The following is a 14,175-nucleotide window of genomic DNA, read 5'->3' on the forward strand; positions in this document are numbered from 1 at the left end:
TTCTGGACAAAATACTTGTGTTAACTGAAAGCTTGCCAACTTTCGTGAAGATACATAAATCGTATCGTATCGGACGATGTATCGATATAATCGTATCACGGCTTCGTCATACGATACTTATATCGTATCGCTATATCGCCACACCTATATATATATAATGTAAGTTAGTTATTGTTATTTGAGTTTTATTATATTTTATAAAAACAGAAAAGTAAGTTGCTTATGCTTGAATAACCATACAGTGTTTGTCTTTGTCTTTCGAGCTCTACCGGAACGAAAAGAAAACGAGAGCTATTTGGCTGAGAGATGCTTTTCGTCGTATGCGCTAGCATTCCAAATAATCTCGAAAAAAATTGTTGGCCGTTGATCAACACGCCTCACCCAACTAACATATTCTTGCAAAGCAGTGTTCTAAACATGTTAATCACTTACAGTAAATTAGAGTACATTTTGCTATCTTCAAATTCATGTTCTCATAAACAAAGGGGAAAGTAACATTATTATCTTGTTAGATATTTCTTGACTTGTTTGGATATTGTATTCGAGATATTCGTAATACTGGGATCAATAATCTTCCGATAGAACCAAGAGTAAAGAAAGATGCCCATAAAAATAATCAAAGTAATACAGAGGTTGAACACGTCATATTAAAACGATTTTGGGGCCTCACTACGTCGTTATAGTCCCTGTCGCCACGTTCTCTCATGCTCTCTCTATCTGTCGGCTAAGCATTTTGGCGTAAGGCTGTCATGTAAAAATGACAACACTATTATTTGCTTGTTTTCCATAAGCCATCTAGTGTACGAGGTTGTACGGTTTCCCAGCTTATGTTTCAACAGTTCGAATGCATAGAAATCCATAGGCACCGTGTCTGAATACTTGACAGGTGTGTGTTCATATCTGATAGCATGAATACCCTTTTTATTCTTCGGCTGCTTGAGGTATGCGATGGTGAATAGGTATGTCGTGGAATCAACTTATATATACGTGGCTTGTGTTTCTTTGTTGTTGTTGTTGTTTTCAGTCAGCGATTCTTCTCGATTGTGTTACATACTGCGCTTGTGGACGACTTCTGCCAATGACCATTGTGTTTACGGATTCTCACCTGTTACAAAATGCCACACTTTGCTTACCACGGCTTGGATAGAACTTGTTGCAAATCTTTTATCTGAACTGATTTACATTCATTAAGTACAAAGGATATCCCCGTCTTGAAAATTCTAGATCCCGGATCTGACCACATCTTCCTGATCCGATTATATGAATAATTTGTATCTGAAAGGAGTGTTGCATACCCTTTCCAAATGCGATCGATTTTCGGTGATATCATACTAACTATGTAACGCCAAGAAAATGTGAAAATATAGTTCTGATGCACACGACTTTATATCGGTTGTGGTTGACTGCTTGTCACGTGATTTGCTGATTTGTTTATTCAAAATCGTTTTAATATAATGTACCCAACATTAAGTTAGCTACTGAAAATCACATAGAAACTCTTTTAAAGACATTTTTATAAGTCAGTTCTAGGCATTATTTTCTTAACACTAGACACCTACAAAATACATCGATATAAATAGGATTCAATTACTTGAGAATGTCGGGATGAGCATTTGTTTTTTTTTGTTTTTCTTCTTATGATGAATTTTAACTACCTATTGAATTCAATTTTTAACTCCAATATCTTATCAACTAAAAATTATATGTTATCATGAATAATTTCTGTGTGACGTTCTTAACATTCACGTAACTTTTCTTCAGGAAAAAAACCTATGTATTTGAAACAGGTTAGCACTTACGTTATCTGTAATCTTGATTTGTTTTTGCAGGATTTATTTATTCAGTAAGACTTCCATAAGCTTTGAAGCTTTCGTATGCAAAAGCATTTTGATTTTCTAACTAGACACTGAGTGGCAAGAGTTTATTTCACCTTGTGTAAAAACTTAATTTCCTACGTCATAGCATCCTATAAAAAGACGAAAACCACATTAATGTAGCTGAAAATGGTATTTACCACTTTAGGAAGAGTAATAGTCATTGTTAACTTATTAATAATACAGTAGCCAAATCTTATACAGTCTTCTTCACTTACCTCTAAATATTTAAATCTTCCATATTTTTAAATTGTGATTACAGCCCTTGTTTCTCTCACTTTGAGAGGGCAACTGTAGAAACGTACGAACCTTCTTTCGTCATTAATATTTGAGCTAGAAGAATGATACATGTAAACATAAGTCTCCAAATAATTAAAATTTTCATTTTAACTTCATGTGTTCATCATTTAGGTTTAATGAGGGAAGAGTGACGTTCACAAAAATATTGTCAGCTTGGATATATAACTGTAAACCGTAAGACTGAATAAAAAGTAAAACTATACAGGAAATTACAAAGTAAAATGAAACTATGAAGAAAATTACTGTAAACGAACATATAAGATAAACCTATTTTCGTGAAGAAAAAAACACAAAAAAAGCAGTAATTAAATTCATGTTTCTACGTTGTTAGTAAAATATTAGTAGATCGTTGTTAGTAATACGATAACCATCCGTTCAAGGGCAGTTTATACTAGCTTATTTAGGATGACGAATACTGGCGTTATAAAAGTATATAATGTTTTAATTTGTAAGGTTTTTTTCTGGTAACCGAATTGCCTATAGCTTTCCTCTCAATAAAATAAAGATCTCCATTGTCAGTGACTTCTGAGAGATTCGTATGATAACATCATGTGAAAAGAGCACGACGTTTTTCAGTCATCAGTTCCATATGTGCTGATAATAATGCTTCTCAATGGTGAGCTCCAAATGAAGAGTTTATGAAGCTCCTCAATCTTTAGCACCAAAAATATTATTTATAAAAGCCTATGAATCATTTGTATTGATAGGAAATTCCGCAATCTTTCGCTCCATTTATATCATTTTAAATGAACCGATCTCGATTCGTCGCAAACTTCAGCCCAAAAGGAACTAATTAAGAAAATCTTCAATTTTAACTTCAGATGTTGTTTCACAATCATCAGATTCAAGTTATGTGATTCCAAAACTCTCAATCACCATTTTTAAACATGTTGATAATGATACCATTTAAACATGCTGATAATGCTACCCTTCATTCATCAGCTATTAATATATCAATAACAACACTCCTCAATCATCATTTCCAAATCAACTGATTATAGTACTATCTCATTCGTCAGCTCGGAAAGTACTTTTCTCGATACCACTTAACAATAATCAGCTACATCTGATTTAATTATGGTATTCATTAATCAATAGATTGAAATATACTCAAATCAGTTCTTCTCATTGTCATCCATTACATATGTCTTGTTTATGAAACACTTCGACAATCAGCTCCAAAGGTACTGGTAGTAGTAAATTAACAGATTTAGCAAAGTCAGAAATTTATTAGTTTTTTTTTCAAACTGTTTGACAATGTTTTTAACACTTTTATAACACGGTGAGCATTATTCTGTGTGGAAAATATTTCTAGTCTTATATTAACTAATTATATCTCCATTTTTGGTAAATCATTACCAACTTAGAGTGTTTTATTTACCTTTACATTATCTGTAAAGTTATTTTACCCGAAATGTCCGTTAACTGTGCATTTTTTAAGAACAATATTTTCTGAATTTGTTATGTGAATAATCACCCAAAGAAATCTGTTTTTCAATCTTAAATTGCCCTTTTCTTTCGTCGGTATAATTTATTGGGATGAGTTAACAATACATCAGTACAAATGTAGAAAGTACGTCTAGCGACAAGACGAAACCAAGCCCGGCTCCGCTAAGTCTGTGGCCATTGATTGAATTTCTTGCAGAAGGAGTTCTGCAGAGCTAGTGAAGTCTAAGTCGAGCGAAGGATGTCTTCAAGAGCCCCTTGATACGGAGTAGGAAGTTGATTTGTTCCATGCAGGGAGTGTAGGTACTGGTACATGGTAACGCCAAGCGGGAAAAGAGTGTCCTTGGCAGCTTGGCTCATTCTCCAAGTTTGTTGTAATGTTTTCGATTGCAGAAAGCTGTCGTCATGGTATTAGTCTGACAAGGCGCTCCCATTTCATGCCCGAAGACGCCATGATGGTTTCCAGATCTGTCGTATTTTGATGTTGTACCTTGTCACGTATTAATTTCTTAAAGAACCATAAAGGTCATACACAAAGACCTTTTGGAATCTTAAAATTCTTAATTGAATTTGAACAGTCCTGAAAATATACAAAAGTTTTTTGTTTTTTTATGGCGGAGTAAATTAACAGGATTTTCAGGATATTCTACACTAATGGTCATTGTAAATCAACACACTTTTCTAACAATCGAACTTTGCAACACTATATAGGCTAGTTTACGTTTTTAATTATCTGCAATCGTTATAATTATATATTGTTGAGTTACACCACTTGATGAGAAAAGAAAAACATTATTTATCCCGATTATTTTATACTATAGCATTAACTGTTATAATACTGTACAGGAAAGATGTTTTTGACAATTACAGAGCAGCATATTCAATCTACTAAACATAAGTTATAATATAATAACTCAGTGCGTGTAGCTTTAATGTAAGGATAAGTCTCTTCTGCTTGTTTTACGTTCCAGTACGTTAGTGATGATTATTATCATTGTCACCAGGAATGTTTCGTTATTTTGGTGACAGGAATCAGCTTTAAAATTTTCATTTGTAAAGCAGTGCCAATGTTTCAACTATTAAATTTTATTCCTTGACGCTCTGCCGTCTAGTAGATATCTTGTTCATTTTAAAATCGCTATGTTAAAAGAACATCGAACTTACTCATACACGAGAACTATCATGTTCTCACTGATCTTACGAAACAACGAATTTTATGTTTACTTTTGGAATCTTTCTTTTATGATATACAATAAACAATAAGTTAACATTCTCAGAAATCCTCGATACAACAAAGGCTCTAGCCGTCGCTGTAATTTTGATATTTGAAGTTCGTCATCTAAAATATAAATATTTTTAGTACAATGTACTAATCTATCACCAGGAGAATCTCTATTAAAATATTCTGATACTATAAGAAGATACATAGGACACATTCATACTTATACACTGTCAAGTGTAACAAACACGTTGTCAGAGTAAAATCAAGCCAGTTGTTGTAAAACAGTATTTCGCAGAACTCTATCTAAAACACTTCTGTCTGTACGAACCTCAGTTTCACGTGATACGTGTGGTGTCTGCGTGGCAGAAGCGGCAAGAGCGAAGTGTTGGTTATTGATCTTTAGAAGTTATATTTCAGATGATTTATGCAGAAAAAAATGTACTGTGCAAAACTGTGTATTGATATTTAAGTTAAGCCTAATTAATTAAAATTATTCAATTAATCTCAAGCTACAACTTCATTTCTGCATGAATTTCGATTGGTTTTCTAAATCGTGCACTGTAACTGTGCTTTTGTTTTAATTGTCAAGTGATAATTTGTTCATTTACTCCTCTTCTAAACGTGCGACTTAAACATGTCTATTTTTCTCTTGAAAAATGAATACCGCATTTACTACTTTAATCATAAAGTCACCAGAAAGCATTGTTTCTGAATTGGTATAAGTTGAAGTTTACGATATATATATATATATGTGAAAAAAAAAACACTTTACTTTATTTTGCCTACTGAGACATATAATAGATTTAAGTCTCAGTTATTCTCAATTTGTATATGATACTCGTGTTCTACTTAAAATATTATTAAATTTACCGATTGTTTTTCAATAGGTTTAGAATTTTAAACAATTAACCAGACGTAACTACATTAGTTTCACTTTAGTTTTAAACTATATGATTAGTCAACGTACGGACAAGAATCCGAATATTCTCCTGCGTTTTAAATTATTATTTTTAAATCGGTAATTTTAATCGTGACGTGGGGTGAATAGTAATACAGCGACTATCTAACCGTGTTAACCCTAAAGTATTTACTTACATGCTAACAATTAGTCCTTTGATAATAAACCTCAGCTTCTGTTTTATACACATCTCGTTCTCTCAATTGTATAAACTGGTATATTGCGATATCATTGAGGTCATTGCCATTCCTTTCTTATAATATCGATGTGATTTCAAAACGTGGGGAAGATTATCTGCTATTTCTTCATCATTGTGTCCGTAAGAACGATATAAAACAACATGATGTTGTTTTAAAATTATATTGAAATAAAAAATTAAAGTAATTCAAGAAGTGAGAATGTAAAGACGCTATACATTTAAGTGCTAATGTCTTCTTCATTGGTAATTAAATTCAAAATAATAAATAAAAACTCATCTTTTGATTTTCATCGGAATAAATTAACTGTTGCTTTCAACTTTAAATTGAAGAAGAATTATTCATTCCAGTCTCTTCCGAATTTTTCACCACCCTTCACATTCCGCTGATTCACTAGTATGTTTGAGGGTTTATAACATTAAAATTCGGGGTTTGATCTCTGCAATGCATATTACGTATACAGTCCATTGTGGTTAAAAAAAACTATTCCCAGTTAAATGACTAAAAGACCTTTTTCTTCGCACTTTCAGGGATTTCGTGGCTCATATATAAATATATGTAGTTCTATTATATACCTCTAATATGCCTCCAGGTAGCTCAGCATCAAGTCTGAGAGCTTATGATCGGGTTTCGATACCAGCGGTTAGTAAAGCCCAGGCAGTCCATCGTGCAACTTTGGGCTTAACAAAAAACAAACAGACAATCCCTCTAGTATATAGTCTTTCTTTTTATTGGTGTATGTTCTACGTTTCATGTTCCTTTATAACTACTTATGATTCAGCTTCAAAACAATTCATTTACATGACCTGTTCCTTCAACTCTGCAGTATTGGTTCCAGAGTAGGTACATATACCCTATACCTATACCCTGAAATGAAGTTATATTTTATTTGCTTTTCTTGTTCAGTTGCATTCACTATTTCCTTTAGTCATTATCATTTGTATTTGGTTTTATTTTCCTATTGATATTAATTCCTTTATTTTTCTCATTCCTTTACTTTATTTCATACTTTAGAAAATATAACCATCCTCTCATGATATTATAGTTTTTAAAATCGAAATTCAACAAATCAAGGAAAACATTTGTTTATGGAAGGTTTTCCTGCATTATTTAACTCAGTACTAATTTTTTCAGGTTTATTTGAATTAATCCTTGAAAGAGATTACGTTGAATCACTAGGACATTCTACTCGAACCTCGGTTGGCTACAAACTTCTTTAAATACTCTAACAACGATATGCAAAATTAAATATTAGGTTTCCTTGTGCCATTCACAAAAATATGACCATTATTGGAGCTGGAATGTTAACTTCAGCAGATAAGTTTTGCTTTTCATTGCGGGAGGTTTGTTAAAATTTATTTATACTATTTATGAGAAATAACTTCTTTCTGATGTTTAACTGCAGCTGGCAAACGTTAATCGAATACGAGACTTTGTGAGCTTGAGCGCTCATGTCTGTTCGTAATTTGTAAGTTCTACAGTCATTTCACAAGTGTAATTTGTGAATAGAAAGTATATCCAATAGAAAATGCATCCCCACAGCTGTATGGCCTTAATTCGGCGGATATTATTCCTAATATATATATTTGGTAGTACGAACTATACACAGTTTCATTATAGTGTAACGTATCTCTCCCATTTGTGCGTTATGATTTGTTGTTGTTTTCCTATGTGTTTAAATCATCTCAACTAGGGAGCATGACAAAGTTCTAGGCACGTACGAAAATGAGGATTATAATTATCAATAACGTTATTTTGTTCTTTCTATATCTGCAGCGTAGTTAATGGGAAGCAGGCTTGTTTGAAAGAGCTGGAACATATTAGCGAGCAATGTTTTAATTGTCCTCGTTTTGGTTTCATTTTGTCTTTGTATAATATTTTAATAGTCCTCGTTTTGGTTTCATTTTGTCTTTGTATAATATTTTAATAGTTCTCGTTTTGGTTTCATTTTTTCTTAGCATAATATTTTAATAGCCTGTTTTGGTTTCATTTTTTCTTAGTATAATGTTTTAATAGTCCTCGTTTTGGTTTCATTTTTTCTTAGTATAATATTTTAACAGTCCTCGTTTTGGTTTCATTTTGTCTTAGTATAATATTTTAATAGTCCTCATTTTGGTTTCATTTTGTCTTAGTATAATATCTTAATAGTCCTCATTTTGGTTTTACTTGTTTTAATACAACATAACATATACACAAGAATTATCACGAACAAGATTACTCATACAGTAAACTACTTTAACAGGTGTGTGCGTGAAATGACATCTGCATTCATAAAGAGTTTGAACATCTCACATAACCACGATTATTGGGGTATTGGAAAACGTTCACGTGATACTCTATTTTATAAATGCACGTGTGTATCTAGTAGAGTATTGATACGCATAAGTACGGTGTATACAGTAGAACGAATGGGTGTTATCACTCTTACAGAGCATACGTGACACCAGAGTTCTTAAGGGGTCGTTGACTTCTGTTACCTATTAAACCATTCCTCCTGGTAGCTGTTGTAAGAAGATATATCTTACGTGTTCCATGAGGTTTGAAGGTAAATTGCTGAAGAAATGCCAGTTACGCGTGTTTGTATCCCAGAGTTCTGAACCAGACCGTGTTAATTATTGTCTACGTTTTTGGTGCAGTGTATCTCACACAATCCATGTAGACAAAAAAACATCTTTTCCGGCGCAGTTTTACAAAGAACAAAGATTTATATTTTCTTTAATGAATTTAAGCAGTTTGCTAAACACGTGGACTGAATGTCTTACAATTTAAGCAGTTTGCTAAACACGTGGACTGAATGTCTTACAATTTAAGCAGTTTGCTAAACACGTGGACCGAATGTCTTACAATCTTTTTCCTTCTTTCTTTTTTTCACAAAATCCAGATCTGATGAAGGATTAAACAAGGAACCAGAAGCATCGTCTCGAAATAAAGAAAAACGATATAAGTTCAGGAAATATCTGTCCATAATAAAGATTAATATCTTTCTTATTTTTCAAACTGCTCTTGGATTTTTGGTGCATACTTGTTATGCACCGGAAATTAAGCTAAAGTTTTGTCTTCTTTTTTCTATAAATTGTTTGTTTGTTTTGAATTTCGCGCAAAGCTACACGAGGGCTATCTGCGCTAGCCGTCCCTAATTTAGCAGTGTAAGACTAGAGGGAAGGCAGCTAGTCATCACCACCCACCGCCAACTCTTGGGCCACCTTTTACCAACGAATAGTGGGATTGACCGTCACTTATAACGCCCCCTGTGACGGGGATTCAAACCTGTGAGTAACAGATTGCGAGTCGAGCGCCCTAACCACCTGGCCATGCCGGGGCTACCTTTTTTTGTCTATTAAACGTACGTACCTTAAATACCTCAATACATAAATTTTTTTCCGTGCACTTAAACTGATTATTTATCAGCATGTCATTGAAAAGGTTTGGCATACAATCTCAAAAAATATTGCTGGAGTGTGGAATAACTAAAATTTATTACCACAATACAACCATGAAAAATATGTTTACACATTTTAAGTTTGAAAGACCCTATCCACACTATTGCTAGCCAGTATAACAGTCATGATTTGTAGGCACATAGTAAGTCTGTCTTCGTGATAAACCTCTTTCACCGAACTTGAAGATCACAAACACTCTACAAGAGTTACAATCATGGTGTAATAAAAGTTATTTTCTACCTTGCGGAAATGATATAGGATGTTATGTCTAGTTAAGGCTGTATTTTCAAGCAATATCCCATCTCATCAGCTCAGCAAGATCGATGTTATAGAATTTCGTTCAATGCTTTTACATGTCTCCTGAAATATACGAATAAATAATTCAACAGAAGGTCATTCAACCCAATGAGGTGACCTTTTCATTCTCCAACACAGCCACTTGGTCACAAAGTTAAAAATAACACAGGTCTGGTTTTAGTAACGAATTTTCAAGAATTCAGCTATGCAGATTTCGAAAATAATATTCATTTTTTTTATCACGTAAGGATTTTTATAAATCGGAAAAAACTCTTACTTAGATTAAATTATTATTTCGTTTACCACAATGAGTATTTTTTATTGTTATATTTGTTAACTAAAATACAAACAAACTGAAGAAAAGGGAAGAACATTGATGTCAAACGAATATGCATCCTCATTAATCCAGATTTTTTTGTGAAACCTACGTCTTTTAGTTTCAAAACTACGTGTTGTAGGTCTTTTTTCTAGGTATTGCATTATAAGGTTTCGTGAATAATATGTACGTGATGGAGAAAAATGGATATCATTTACGGATTCAGGGTACAGTAATTACTTGGAAAAATTTCAAGACAATAAAACCATTACAGGTCTTTGCAATCGTTCACATCCATATATACATAAACCTCACTAAAGAATTTAAAGTGTACATATCACATTATCAGAAAATCCAAGTTTTTAATTCCAAAAGAGGAGTTATTATACCTAAGAATAAATCTTGAACTCGATTTCCAGAGCTTATATTTAACCCTTGCTATTTAAGTCCCAATTTCTGGTCTAATCATTGCATCACACAAGCAGAGCACTTCTACAAGCCCCCCAGTGGCACAGCGGTATGTCTGCGGACTTACAACGCTAGAAACCGGGTTTCGATATCCGTGGTGAGCAGAGCACAGACAGCCCATCTGAATCAGCAGAATCATGTCTTATACCTCAGCATTTTCGATCCGCACTTCAACTTGAACAACTAGGCCACACCAAAGTTCTCAGAGGGTTTTTGGTCATACTAGGACCTTTCACTAAATTCCGTACTGAAGGTTTTAAATCCATCAGTTTATAACTTTCACTGTTTACCCACATAATTCAGATAATTTTGAATTGAAGAAGTATACTCAACAATATTAGTTTTATTCAGAAGGGCCTGAAACGACTTAGTGATTAGGGCACTTTATCTCACAATCTGTGGATCGCGAATTCGAATCACATCACCAAACATGCTCGCCCTTTTTTCAGTCGTGGAAAAATTATTATATGACGATCAATCTCACTTTTCGTTGGTAAAAGAGTTGTCCAAGAATTGGTGGTTGGTAGTATTAACTAGCTGCCTTCCCTCACTTCAAAATTAGGGGCGGTTAGCGCAAACAATCCTCGAGTAGCTTTGCGCGAAATTAAAAAACAAACAAACTTGTACAAGATCGCAGTATTAGCGTCAAATTTTGACCACTCATTGCTCAAGTATCCCTTCTAAACGTTGAAATAATGTACAGAAAGGGCCCCAAAAACAGACAAATTAGTGGCATTCTTCGAATCAGATTAATAATTATTCATCACCATTCTCTGCTTTCTAATAGGAAACCAATTTTCTATTCGCTTTGTACCAATACCATGAGCATCTAACTCTCTATAATTAGAATTTGGAGCTAAATCAAATATTTCTAAAAACTGAGATATAATCATTAACAACGACAACCTCATCCAGAAGAGGAAAAACAGAAACACTTTCAAACCTTTGAAAAAAAAAGAAAAAAAAAGGCTTTTAAAAGCCTCCTTCCTAGAACCATGCTAAGTACTTACTGGGAAATTCAACTGGTGTTCTTTTCTTTTTTTATAATACTGACAATTAGCCCAGACCATTACATGTTTAGTGATAATACTGACAATTAGCTCAGACCATTACATGTTCAGTGATAATACTGACAATTAGCTCAGACCATTACATGTTTCTCAACTTTCGGAGTACTCTCTTGTATTTTTAACTGAAATCGAAGAATTCATTTAAGAAGCATGTGCATGAGATAATTATGTTTTCGTTATTTTTCTAATCATAAGTAACACAAAATGAATGAGCACTGTGTATAGCAAAATGCGACTCTTCCAGATTTTATTCATGAAACTGCATACACATGCACACACGCGAAACAAACTGGATTCACTTCAAAGGAATCGTTAAATAATAAAACACAAAACTGGCGCAGTTCTTCATGATTTTTATGTTTCAGGTATATACATAAACATACATTTTTGCATACGATGAAACAACTGATACACACAAATGCAATAAAAAGCGACAAGTAAATTGAAACGGGAATAAACATTTCTAAGTATATAATATTTTTATAAAGTATGTCTATAATGATATATTTATATATTAAAAATTATTCTTTGGAATACATATCCAAGTTACCCTTAAAGGGATATTTTATTCAACAAGCTTCAATTCGTGATATTATTTGGTCAGGGGTTCTCATGTTGGGGACCGCAGATCCCCTGGAAGCCGTAAGAAAGTGCCGGGGGGGGGGGTCGTATCAAATACAATACACGAAATGCACAATGTTAAGGTACTCAGTATTTATAGATTCATTTATTGGGAGGGGGGCTCAGTGAAGATGCGGAATGTTCTTGGAAGTGGGCTTGTGCTGGGAAAGTTTGGATTGTGGCACCTGTGCGTTTAGCAACAATGGTTTCTTCTTGGATCCACAACAGATATTGGTAATATGTTCTAATTATAAACTGCGAATAGAGGATAAATGTTCTCTTTGTTTACTTGTATGTATGACAACTGTTTATGTTGCAGCTCACCTTATATGTATTCGGAAACAACAGTTAAGTCAGCCGTTTGGGTTCATTCTAAGTCTTCATGACATTTAATCTCAGATTACTAACTTTGATGTCAACAGACCGAAGTATATATTTCGAAAGTGAAAAGATGATCATTACTCTAATGTGTTTTCCACTTTTTAGACAAAATTTGGTAGCAACAAAAGCTTATAGATTCCTCTTCAGATTTTTGCCATAATTATTAGCTACAATGAAGAACCTGGGCCAGAAGGCTACGTCTAATAAACAGACCGAACACGTACAAAATGAAAACAAATTTTGAATCGATAGTGCACGTGTCCTCTGTCTGGCTTTTTAGTACGTGACAGACACCATACAAAAGCCACTCTTCATAAAGCCACAAAACTGTTTGACTTTCACATAGAAATTTCTAGAACAAGTATGTACAAATAAACTGCCTATCGTTGTACTTGTACGTTAATAAAGAAAGAGCCCTCCACGTGTTTCATTGGAAATAATTGGTTGATACATGTTGAAATCATCTCAAGCTGAATACTTTTACCATTAGACTTGCGTGTGAAAGTAAGCTATTTTGTTTTTCTATTGTTGTTCTTGTTGTTTTACATTTATTTACTTCATCCAAGCAACGAAGAAGAATCGATTCGTGAAGTCCTAAGGATAAACAGAAGAGAACATCAAAAGATAGGGTAAGAAAGCCTGAGTATCAATGTCTACAGAACAAAAAAGGGAATTTAAATAATGAATCTTATATAAATATCTATACTTTACAATAAGAGACCACAATTATATATATAACCTTATACTTCACCGCTACAAGAAACCTGGTTTTCGTTTTCGGTTTACCCTTGTTCATGTGTATTAACGAGGGGTGGAATTCCCGGGAATTGAACTACATCACTTGACAAGTGGATAATCAATGAACTAGATTAAACTTCACGACTATTTTTTACCAAAATAAACAAAGAATAACTACAATTTTACCAAGCCAATTATTATTTAATTCATTAATAAGGTTCCCAATACAATTTTATTTGTGGTTATCTTTTTATTAGAAGTAGTTATATTACCAAAACAGAGGAAGCATTTCTTTTAGTTTATCAAAAGTGTGCAAAAATTCAGTTATAAGAAGGCAAAACAAAAATTGAAAGGAATGTATATCTTATACGATCTTTATGTTGATTCGTAAGTACGAGAGTATGCACCTGCAGCTATGATGTGTGTGTGTGAACGTAATTTATATCTTTTATTTCACATCATTTAATCAAAGAAACTACAAAATGAGTTGGCAAAAGACTACCGGAAGCCATAACATTAGTACTTAGTATTTGCAATGCATTCGGTGTTTTTCAAGTCTTCCTTAATCCTCTCAGGCGAGAACTCAGTAAGTCGTTGAAGAACGAAGTTATCCTTTAGCTTTCTCAAAGTAGGCTTCATTCGACTTTATGAAGCAAAGTATATAATTTTGGAGTGATGCAAAATTATATAAACTAGCATACATGCAAAAACGAAAGTCATTGACTCTAGTAGGAGATTTTGTGTATCGATAATTACAAGGCATTTCATAGCCTCTGTGTTTCTTTGCCTGCACAGCTTACAAAAAAAAAAGAGAAAAATAACTTTACTGACACTTTTTAACACGTAG

Source organism: Limulus polyphemus, unplaced genomic scaffold (genome assembly GCF_000517525.1).
Source record: "Limulus polyphemus unplaced genomic scaffold, Limulus_polyphemus-2.1.2 Scaffold259, whole genome shotgun sequence".
In the NCBI taxonomy this organism is placed as follows: Eukaryota; Metazoa; Arthropoda; class Merostomata; order Xiphosura; family Limulidae; genus Limulus; species Limulus polyphemus.